This window comes from Nelumbo lutea, chromosome 1 (assembly GCF_056320005.1).
Source record: "Nelumbo lutea isolate HS-2025 chromosome 1, American lotus-T2T, whole genome shotgun sequence".
Taxonomy (NCBI): Eukaryota; Viridiplantae; Streptophyta; class Magnoliopsida; order Proteales; family Nelumbonaceae; genus Nelumbo; species Nelumbo lutea.
The window spans coordinates 66,303,801-66,316,709 of record NC_142684.1 but is presented as its reverse complement, the minus strand read 5'-3'; the positions used below and the strand labels follow the sequence as shown (position 1 = coordinate 66,316,709).

General features: G+C 31.2%; 1 non-coding gene across 1 annotated transcript; it reads right to left on the bottom strand.

The window, feature by feature from the left end:
* Nucleotides 1-1,080: 1,080 nt before the first annotated feature.
* On the bottom strand, nucleotides 1,081-1,153 carry TRNAF-GAA (transfer RNA phenylalanine (anticodon GAA)). Its single transcript has one exon. It is a non-coding gene; the product is annotated as a tRNA-Phe (tRNA).
* Nucleotides 1,154-12,909: the final 11,756 nt, after the last annotated feature.

Genomic DNA, 12,909 nt, shown 5'->3' with positions numbered 1-12,909 from the left:
AAGACAAATAAAAACTCTCATATATGGGATTAAAATGGATATTTGATAATTTTTAGAATTTAAAATCCAGAACATTTTTTGCATTCAAAGGAAAGAAAAGTTCACCAATACTAATATACCTCTTAATGTAATTATTACACTTTTAAATGTTTATGAAAATGCTACTTTTTAGACATCACCCCTTATTTGGTTATACCTCTTAAATTGGGTTTAAAACTGATTTTCATATATGAAAATCATAGACCTTGGGTAGGTTCTTAACGCACTTAGACGCGTTTCAGAGCCGGCCCAATGTCTAAAATATCCTTACAATTTTTCATAAATGACCCGAGTTACCCCTAATACCCCCAAATCCAGAAAACCTTAACATTCGAACTCTCTCTCTCTCTCTTTGCCCTGTCTTCCCGCCACTACTACTACAACTTACAGCGGCAGCTCTCTCTATCTCTCTCTCTCTCTCTTCACCTTGCTTTCCTGCCACCACCGTTACAACTTGCAACGATAGCTCTCTCTCTCTCTCTCCCCCTGTCTTCTCTCGCTCTCTCTCTCTCTCTCTCCCCTGTTTTCCCACCACCGCCATCGTCGTTGTTTTTTTTTTCTCTCTCTCTCCCTCTCTCCCCTGTCTTTCCACCACCACCATCGCCGCTGCAACAAGCAACAGTGGTGGTTCGGTACTTCGGTGAATAATAATAATGTCTCTCTTAATTATTAATTATAAATTATTTTTATTAACTAGTAAATTAAAAAAATCATTTTAATTTTTATTTGTATAAATTATTAATTATTTTAATATTTTTATAATCATTTTTTTAATTTTAATCATTTCATTTATTAATTAATAAATAATATTTTATTATTTTTTATTTGTATTTTTCAATATTATTTTGAGGTTGAAAATTAATTTTTATGAGATAATGTAAATTGAATTCAATAGTTCCAAATTGTATGTTTTAGGGGTAAAATTGTAAAATCAATAAACTTCAAAAAAGCAACTATGCCTCTTTGAGATTTCAAGATGAATTTTCAGATTTATCAAACGCCACCTTAATCTTAAAATAAGATAAGTTGATTGTGGAATCATGCGGTGAGCGTGGATCGAACACGCGACCTTCAGATCTTCAGTCTGACGCTCTCCCAACTGAGCTATCCCCGCCTGATGTTAAATTAGGGAAGGTATAATAAATAACAGAGAAGTGCAAGGCATGAGACACTAGGAGATACGAAGCCACCAATTTGATTTTGAGATTTCGTAAACCATAACCATATGGTATTTTTGCGGTATTCAACTTCCAAGTGGATCTGAGTTGTCCTCAGTCCTCACTCTTCTGGGTTCTGATCATAAAATTGTCGCCAATGGAACCTTTTATACGGCCGGCTCTGCACAGACAAGAATGTCTATCGCAATAATTTTGAGTTGATAAATCAAACAAACAGCACCAAGCAAAAAGTAAAAGTGGGCTTGAAAAGGAAATGTCATTGAATCAAACTTTTAAGAGACGAAACGATGGAAAGGTGTTTCAAAAAAAGATCAGAGATGTTTTAATTCATTATTGAGCTATATATCATCTATCCTCGGGAGTCGGGATGTGCCCCCCATTCGTTATCCATTAATATTCCTACTAAAAGATGTCTAGCTCTAGCTTATAAATCTATTCCTATCCTATGTGATTCAAGAGTTGAGTTGCTTGGTCTTGGTCAGGCCCAGGCCCATTTGAACTATATTTTTTGGGTGAACGGAATTAAGGCCCATTTTATTTAACAAAGAGACCTTGGAATAGCATAGAACGGTCCAATAACGGCCCATGTTGAGCCCTTGTTTTGATTTATTACTATGGGTTGTTTTAATTTAATTTAATTTAATTTAATGCTGCTTGCTTAAAAAAGGGGTTAGCGGAAATCAGATGGCATGATGGATGATTCCACTCTCCACACCCAGACTTGATTACTACCGATTTCTCTTTGCTTTATTGCGGGGCCTAATGCTTAAAGCCCAAACAGAAATAGAGTGCAGGCATTAAGTCCATCATAATACAAACCAGATAATGTCAATGATGTCATGCAGGCTGGTCTCCCAAAGGCCAAAGCTATAAGTGTGTAACTTGGAAAAGAAGGCTCCAGTAAACTTGCTTGTAAAGTGTCTAGCTGGTTGTAGAGGAGATACCTAGGATGTAAGTATTCACTCCAATTGTCTACACAAAATCAAAGTCTTCACTCGTGCTTAGCTTTTGTCAAAATTTGAATGGGTCCTACTTGAAATCTGAACCCAAAGCAGTATAAGCCCAAAACCCATTTTTCAGGGGTGGGGGTTTAAAGCTTTTGAGAATAGGGGGGCATTTATTTTTTGGATTTTGAGAAAGGGGAAATTCTCATTGACCAAGAAACTCATGTTCATTTTTTCAGATTTATGTGGGGGTCAGGGAAACTTTTATTTTCCTAGGTGCCACTTATCCGAGTAAGTGATGCCCATCTCCCAGGTGGGTAAATATAATTTTCCTACGTAAAAAAAAAAAAAAAAAAAAATTGCCAACACTTGAATAAAATAAAAATGTTCTTTTTAATAATAAATATTTTATAATTAAAATGATTATTGTTTTATTCACCTGAAAAAAAAAACATAATTTATTCGACTAAATGCATTTATCCAGATAACTCACCAAAAAGCAAACAGGGCATATACATCCCATTACATATGCTTTCTAAAACAGATGGATATTTATATATGGATCTGGACTAAGCAGGCTGTGTTACCAGTAGAAACATCCCACGTCAGCCAAACAGTCTGTGTGAGCTAATGAAACCTCCTTTGACCTTAACGAACCGGTTCTCTTGCATATTATCTGAATAAAAGAAAAGGAATTAATCCGAGGAATAGGAATACTTATCAAAAATTCAAAGGGAAGTGGAGGATAAATGCATCAGATCCTGATAGATGATCAAATGAGATGAGACACGCACCACCCCAAACTGGAATCAAATCGAGGTTGGTCTGGGTGACACCCGGCGAGAATGGACAAAACGCATTGTATTATACAAGGAATTTGAAACATTTATCAAGTTTAAATACGGTATTAGATGTGCAATATTAGTAGTAAGATGGTGATCGGTTGAAATTAATTTATACCAACAGATGTCTATCTTCTCAGTGGCTCGAGCACATCAATACTAAGGGTCTGTTTGGTTCATGAGAAAAGGGTTTGAAATCAGAACCAGAATGGATTATTTTAATTATATCCAACTTTTGGTTATGCAGAATCAGAATTCCACTCTCATTTCTGCCGGAATAGCAGTTCCCTGTTTGAAAGAATGACCCCCTTTGCTTGAGAATGAAATTTCATTTTAGCTGATTCTAATTCTGATTCTGATTTCTGTCTGAGCCAACAAGACTATAGTAATAGACCATTCTGATTCTAACTTAAAGGGATTTTGTTTATGATTCCAACTATGGAAATAGACCATTTCAATTCTGATTCTAATTTTAAATCCAATTTCAACTGTAAATCAAATAGACCCTTATTCCAATTCCGATTCCTCTGAAAAAATAATTAATTCAACTCAATGGCCCAATAAATACACCAGAGGAAATAACATTACAAAGGAAGTCTGGTGGTAAAGACCAAGTGATAGGCCTAGGAACCACGGGAGTGTGACATGCCACCTTATGGGCATCGTCAAGGATATTACAAATCCGTCAAGGAGGTGAAGAAAGCTTCTCCAACAAAGAGTCAATTACTTTGTAAAGCATCTTCCTCAAATATAACAAAGAAAGTCCATTTGCATTATTAAGACCAAATTAACAAATTCAAGGAGGGCCAAGTCCAATGTGAGTCCATTACAAATGGACCTGATCCAATCCAGTCCAATGAATATTTTGGACCATTTTGAATCAGTCCAGAGACTGTTCAGTCTGTTCAAATTCCTATTAATTTAGATTGATTTTAACTCAAACCTAATCTATTGATACCTATGTTCTTATTTTATATCAATGGACCAGATATTGGTTCAATCCAATATAAATTCCTTATGGACAGACCAGGTCCAATCCGTCCAAATGAATTTTGATTTGGACGGAGTCCAACCCAAAACCGGTCCATTGACGCCCCTACATTCAACAGATGAATGAGTGAAAAGTGGAATAGCTCAAGCCACTATAAATGAGCCACAATTATTTAGAATAGTTATACCTGTTCCTGCTTGAGATGTAGTGCAAAGCACCTTCACCTTGATCCAATTTTGTAGCGGGGCAAACCCAACAAGGGTGTGATGGAATATGAGGAATGGCAATAGAAGAAGGGACTGGATCAAATCAATCACTGATGATAAGTCCCGAACAAAAAAGCCACCACATAATATCTATACTCCAACCTGTACCTATATTCCATTGGAGTCCTTAAACTGTTTTGACATTGAAAAATGCCACACTAACAGAGCCATATTTAAGTATTTTGAAATTTGTGAAACCCAGCCCACCCATTTCTTTGAATGCAAAAACTCCACTTCTTCAAATAAATAAGATTTGCCTTATTAATGCTTCCCCACAAAAAATCCAGACATAAGGAATTCAAAGTATGTGCAAATTGTTGAGAAATCAGAGATGTAGATAAAGCATAGATGATGACTGGCACCATGAGATATTTCTATCAAGACGAATTCAATATATATAATTCACATGCTAGGGGTGATCATGGGCTGAGCTAAGATGGGCCTAGGCCAGGCTTTCCACCTATGATAGCCCATGCCTATCTGACTCTAGGCCTATAGTTAATTTTATGCATAAAACATTAAATATATATATATATATATATATAATAAGTATATGAAATTTATTTTATACATATAATATAAAATATTATATATAATATGTATTGTAGGTCACACACAGATATAATTTGTGTAAATAAGATATATAATGATCCGAGCTTGATTGTTTATAGCAACAATGGGATAAAAACATTGAAAACCTTGATCAATTCTTCAACCAATGGGTTGGAAACATTAAAGTTTTGCCATTTCAAAATGTTAAAATTAAAAAAGGAGAAAATTAATTATACCAGACAGATGCCCAATTCGAATAGTATATACAACATTGTATGCAGCAAACATCAATGTTGCAAGACTTGGACCCAAAACAGGAGACCAGATTTAGTAGACACCATTGTGAAGTGTGAGCACATTCCTTGAGTACTCAATAACTGTTCAGACGGCTGTTACAAATTTTTCTGAGTACTTGGGCTGCATTTGGCATTCTTTATTTTAAGGACTTATCTCCTTTTTGCTGTTAAAAACACAATGTTCATAGGGCATTTAAACTGCAAAAAGGATAAGTCCTTAAAATAAGGAATGTCAAATGCTGCCTTATTCAAGTGCCCATCTCTTGTAGTGATCCAAACTCAACTATATAATGTTCAACAATAGGTCAGGGTTTTATTAGTTAGCGTAAATTGCTAAACCCTCCCTCGAAATTTGGTAATTGCAATTACTTCTTTTGAATTTTTTGACACAGTTGCAAGTAGACCCTTTTGTTAGAATTCTCTAACAAGAGGGATGAAAATACCCAAAATACCCATATAGTTACTTTTGACCAAAATGTTTGTTTTTTAAATTTTATCTTTCATATCAATTTCTTCTCCAAGCCCTTTCAATCTCTTTTCTGAAATTGATTTGTTTTTCAAATTTGGCCTTCATATCAATCCCTTGAAGGTAAAACTTCTACTTTAAACTCTCATTTTTTTATGTTCATAAAATTTGTATTATTTTTTACTATAGAAACCATCCTTGATAGTAACTGCAAGGTATTTTGGACATTTTGTGCTTCTTGTTAAAGGATTTTAACAAAGGGTGTATACTTGCAACAGTGTCAAAAAGTTAAGGGGAGGTGATTGCAATTACCAAATTTCAGGGGAGGTTTCAACAATTTACTCTATTAGTTAACCAAGCAATTAGCTAGTTCAACTTGTGAAAACCATTAATTAGCTAGGTCAGGGACTTGGAATGCCTATCCCTTATTGGTTTTCACTAGGGATGCAAGTCGGGCAGGTTGGGCCAGGTTTATGGTCAATCCAGGCCCAACCCTAAGATTTGGGCCTAAGGCCAAGCTGGTCAAGCCCAATCTTTCTAACCCGAGCTAGCTCGTATTGTAATTTGATGCATTCGGGTTGGTGTTGGGCCCGGGCTCAAGTCAGGCGTGGGTTGGTCAATGAACCTGTTCTAAAATTATACATGTATGATTGTATGTATTTATGCAAATATGTATGTATATATGTAAATACATATACAAATATGTATTTATACATGTAAATACATATCTATATATTAGACCTATTCATGGGTCGGGTGGCCCGACGGGCTGGCCCGGTCCCCAGACGGGCTTGAACAGGTATATAGGCCTGCAAGCTTAACCTTAGGCCAAAAAGCCCGGCCCGCAATAAATTCGAGCCGAGCTCAGGATTTGTCAAAATAGCCCGGCCCGACCCGACCTATAAATAAACCTAAAAACCCTAGTTGAATACCCCTCTTTTTTTCACCTCTTTCCCTTCTTTTTCCAACCAAATTCTTCTTCTCCACATCCTATTTCCCTTCTTTATATATATATATATATATATATATATATTAATATAAATAAATTTTGAATTTATATATATTTTTAATGTAAATAAATTCTGATTTATATTGATTATTGAATAGGGAAGTTTTCTAATTTTTTTATTAGGTCGAGCTTCAGGCTCGGGCTCAGGTTTCGGGCTTTTTATTAGGGTCAGGCACGGGCCTAACATATTTCTGTTAATGAAGAGTAAAAGCCCGGCCCATGAACAGGTCTACTATATATGTATGTATAAATGTGTATAGTTGGGTCAGGTTCAGGCTACCTAAGGGCTAAACCCAGGCCCAACCGAAAAAAAACAAAAAAAAACAAAAAAAAAACCCAAATTCTTGAGTCCAAGCCCAATATGAGGACCAAAAATCCAAGCCCAACCCATGTAAAATTCCAAGTTAGGCTAGTTCGGGCTTGGGTTGGGCCCGCCTAAGTTGCACCCCTAGTTTTCATAGTCCGCACCATTAGGTGCGATTTGACTCTTAGAACATTGATGCGGTATATAGCACATCTAAACCCTGTAATTTGAATTTTTCGTAGACAATCACTATTTGATAGATGTTATACACAGTTTCATACAACAACCATGTGTAGCAAATCTAATCAGATGTTTCAAAGGGATAAACATTGACTCAGGTCTTGATATCAAGGATCAAAATATTGATATGCTCGATACACAAAATTGGATATCGATCCATATGGATATGATCAATACTCTATTTAATTTTATTATCTATCTATAGGCCCCAAGTCAGGAGCCCTCTCCTTCTCCCATTCCTCCTCTCTTCTCTCCTTAAACCTCTATCTTTTCTCCCTTACCCCTTTCTATCTCTCTCATTCACTCTCTCTTTCTTTCCTCTTATTCCCTACCCAGCCCACCCATTAAGCCACGTGGCAAGGGAGTTAGTTATCAAAGAAAAAAAGTGAGATTTGGTTTTATAATATCTAGCCAAATGGCAGCACTATCCCCCACCTTCCCCTAAATTATCTCTAATTCCTATTTATCTATAAAATTATTTCTAATTAGGTAGATAGTTTCTCTCCAAAATTATCTCTAATTCCTATTTATCCTCTCCCACTTTTGATTTATATCTATCTTAAGAAAGTTTTAATTAAAAAATTTAAGAATTATTTAAATATTATAATGAAATTATGAAACTTTAAAATATGCTTTGTAAACACAAAAATAATATTTTTATGGATTATTCAATTTAATAACCAAATAATATTTTAAAATTTTAAATGACAAAATTATTTAAACGTTATTCACATAATAAAATTTTTAAACTAAGAATATCATCTAAATATATCAATAACTAAACATTTTAAATAAAAATATTAAAAATAGTTAAATAATTATATAACAAAATAAATAAATTTTAAATAACAAATTTTAAATATTTTACATATTATTTAGATATTTAAATAACTAAATATTTTAATATTTATTATAAACACAAGAATAATATTTTTATGGATTATTGAATTTAATAAATAAATAATATATTAAAATTTTGAATAACAAAATTATTTAAACGTTATTCACATAATAAAAATTTAAAACTAAAAAATATTATAATAACTAAATACTTTAAATAAAAATTATTCAAAATAGCTAAATATTTATATAACATAGAATAAATAAATAATTGTAAATATTTTACACATTATTTAAATGTTTAAAAAACGAAATACTTAACATAATTAATTTTAAATAAATAAAAATAACGAAATTATGAAACAAATTTAAAAAATTCCTAACAAGTAAAAAGGTAATTATAATAGATATAATAATATTTGAATTAATAATATAAAGAAATTATATAATAATAGTATGAATTGTAACTTTTCAATTTATTAAATTCAATAAATAATTAAATATTTTAAAATATAAATAATGAAATTATTTTAATAACTAAATAACATTGTAAATAACTATTTTTTAAATATGTTAAATATAAAAAATTAATAACTGAATAATATTTTGAATTTTAATTAAAAATAGATCAAATAAGGAAATTAAGTAATAAAATTCAAAAAATAGTATTTATTAGTAATAATTTTAAAATTTTTATATGTATTTATTGTATATTTGTATATACTAAAATTAATATTTAGTGTACTTTCAATAATTATTTATTGTATTTATGATAAATAGATTTTTAATAATTATATATAAATATATTTTTGTTTTGTTATTTAATAGAAAACTTTCAATAATAATTGGAGATTTGAAATATTATTATTTAACTTTTAAGTTTAATTTGTTGTACTTATTGGATTTATTGTATTTTTGTTGTAATTTATTGATTAATATTTGTTAGAGATTAAACTATTATTGGATACTACACTATTTATTGACTAATTTAATATATTTCTAGTATTTTTTATATTTTCATAATTATTGTATTCATTGTATATTTATTTGTTGTTTGTTGTATTTTCATTATAAAATTATTTTCAATAATTATGTATTTTCACTATAATATCTCGACAATTATTGGAGATTAAACTATTGTTATTTATTAGAGACTAGACTATTAATTTAACTAAAATTAGGAGTCTTCATGGGTCATTTCGGTTTGGTTAAACAACAACTATTTAACATAACTAGATTCTAAATAGTTAAAATGATGAAATTATGTAATAAATTTTAAAAATTTCTTAAAAGTATAGCAATACTTATAACATAATATTTAAATTAATAATAATTTAAATTTTAAAAAAATTAATAACGAAATTATGTAATAATAGTATAAATTATAATTTTATGAATTATTAAATTCAATAAATAATTAATATTTTAAAGTTAAATAATGATATTATTTAAATAACTACTTTCACTTATATCAATTGATAACTCTAGAAAATAATGTTAAAAAATAATATTTATAAATAATAATTTTAAATTCTTAATCTGTATTTATTATATATTTATCTATACTAAAATTAATATTTCTTGTATTGAGTTATTTATTGGCTTTGTGATAAATATATATTTTTTATAATAATTGGAATTAAACTATTGTTATTTAACTTTTTAAATTTAATTTATTGTACTTATTATCTTTATTGTATTTTTATTATAATTTATTGATTAACATTTATTAGAGATTAAACTATTTATTGACTAATTTAATATATTTTTAGTATTTATTATATTTTAGTAATTATTATATTTTCATTATCAATATATTTTCAATAATTGTGTATTTTTTGTTATAAATTTTTAATAATTATTGGAGATTAAACTATTGTTATTTATTAGATATTAGACTATTAATTTAGTTGAAATTAGAAGTGCTCACAAGTTAGTTTGGCATGGTTGTAGGTTGTGTGACCAACCAAACTAACTTGGTCAGGTTGGCGAGTTGGTCACTAGAAACCGACTGATCGTTAGTGAAAACCAGCCAACTTGGATTTTATTAGTTTGGGTCAATTTTCGGTTTGATGGATCAATTCAAAAGTTGTAGCAACATTATTAAAAAAATAAACTTAACCACTTTCCCATTTTAGATATTATATTAAAAATACAAAATATTAATATACATCTATGGTCAGGTTATTCAATTTTGGTCAATTTACAAATGGCTAAAGAAAAATTGATCCAACTTTGTCGAGTTGGGAAATTGTTAAACCAAAGTCGACTGAAAATACTAGAAAACTGAGGAACTTGGTCGAGCTGGTCAGGTTGGTCGGATTCATCAATTTTATGAATAACCTAACTAAAATTAATTATTGTTATTTTTGTATTCTAAAAAATTATTAAAAGTAGTATATAAAATATAAATAATTATTAATTATTTAAAAATTAAAAATATAAAACAATTATATACTCTTATGTGTTTTTATTGTTTACCTTTTGCTTAACAAATCCCGTGCATCGCACGGGTCCCTGCTAGTATATTCTAAAGTAGAATATGCCACATTAGAAGGCCTCTTCTTGCTCCATTACCCCAATGGAGCAATTCCTGAGGGGGTTCAAATTTGCCTTTAGAAGTCCATGGAGTTGCCACCTTAGCATGGTTTATCTCCCTTTTTTCTCCTCTTTTTATTAGGAAACTAAGGTGGCATTTGATAAATTTGAAAATTCAAATCTAAAAAGTTAAAAAGATTTTAAAAGTGTCTGAAATCTGAAAAGAGGCATAGATGCTTTTTTACTTTTTAGAGGATTTGAATCCATAAGTTTGTTTGTGTTGGATCAATTTGGGTTGCTTTTTAGTTTGGTTAGTCGATTCAAAAGATTTAAACTTAAAAAAGTAAATTACATTTAAAAAACACAATGATATTATTAAAGAATATATTTAAAATTTAAGTTTACAATATAAAATATTTTAGAGTAAGAAATATAATATATATATATACATATATATTTGATCAGGTTGGTTCAATTTTGATTGGTTTATAAATGGTCAAACCAAAACTAACCTGACTTGGTTTGGGTTGAAAAATTGTTGAACCGAAACCGACTGGAAATACTAGAAAGTGACCAACTTGGGTCGAGTTGAGTGAATTTCATAAGTTAGATGAACATCCCTAGCTAAAATTAATTATTGATATTTTATATTGAAAAAAGTTATTAATAATAGTATATGAAATATATATCATTATTAATTATTTAAAAATTAAATTCTAAAACAATTGTCTACTCATGTATTTTTATTATTTAACTTTTGCTTAACAAAGTCCATCCATCGCATAGGTCCCTGCTAGTTTTTATTTTATAAGCATTAGAAGGATGGAGTCCACCAATATGGATATGATACATCTGATTGTACCAATATTGTTGATCCTTGCTTGAAATAGAGGTCTATTAGATGCGGATCTGCAGATGGAAACCTACTAGGAGCTCGAATCGGGGTTAGGGTGTGGAACTCACTCCTCAACCCTGATGAAGGATCCCTACTAATCCACATCTTCACCCTTGCCAAGGCAACCACCATCTCCAATCCCATCGAGTTAGGGAGGCCGGGTAGGGGTGAGAGAAAAACCAAAAAACCAAACCGAACCAGTCAGTTCAATTTTGGTTCAATATTTAAAAAAAAACCGAAGGTACTACTTCGGTTTCAGTTAAGCAATTTAGAAAAATGGCAGTTAATCGAATTGATCATTATACATGTATTTTATATATATAAATATATAAATATATATTTATAATATATGATATACTATTTATTATTTAAAATATAATATTTTATATATATTTATAATTGTTTATTATATATTTATATATTTTTTAATATATATTGGAAAAATAAAAAACCAAAAATCGACTATTAAACGAACCAGTCAGCCGATTAACCGATCGGTTTTGGTTACCGGTTTTCCAAAAATCGGTAGTACTAGTTCGGTTACAAAAAATGCCCACAACCATGAGGGCCCCTAAGGCCGGGTACCCAACAATGATGGGGAAAATTGCCATTCCTATAAGTGAACACTCATCTAAGGCTGCAACTTGGGTCAGGTTGGCCCGAACTCAATCCTAACCCAACATTGGGTTGATGCTCAGGTTAAGGTTAGGGTTGACCCCTTAGGCAACCTGGCCCAACCCAAACCCGACTCTATAGTACATGTCATGTATAAATATTTGTTATATTTAATATATAACATGCATTGATTTGTTTAGATGCATGATATTTGTATAGCCCCTACCTCATAGTATCATGTATTTCTTTCAAGATAATCACTTCACTTTATCGTAATTAGAAAGACTAAAACCTCAATAACACTATTTTATGCTTTTTGAAAATTTTATTCTTCATCTCCTTTCTATTGTTTGCTGCCCATAAAAGATCTAGCGTAAGTCATAACTCGTAATAAACTATAGTCATTTCTAACACTTGTTTTTCTGAATTTTGTACCAAAAGAACAAAAAAAAAAACGTCAACAAACAAATACCAATGAAACATAGGATTAATAATATGTAGTGAAAGTTGATTTAAGATCTAAAATCGAGAAATTCTATGAGCTTTTAAGGGATGGGAAGAAGGTTGGGTTGTGCCCAACCTGAGCCCAGCCCAACTCGAAGTCCGTTAGGGTTGAAGGAATTTAGTTAGGATAGGGTTAAGGTTGGGTAGTTTGAGTTGAAAGTCGGGCTGGATTAGGATTAGGATTGGGGTTTAGAACTTAGAGTTGGGCCAGGGTTGGCCTCAACCCAACCTAACCCTGCCCGACTTGCAACCCTACTCTTGTCTAACCACCGACATGGGCTTCATGTATATACGGAACTAGGGGCAGAGCTAAGTAATAAGGTGGGAGTCCCTATAGGAATGGCAACAAGACAATGACCATATTCCCCATCCTCAAGCCCCATTTTGAAA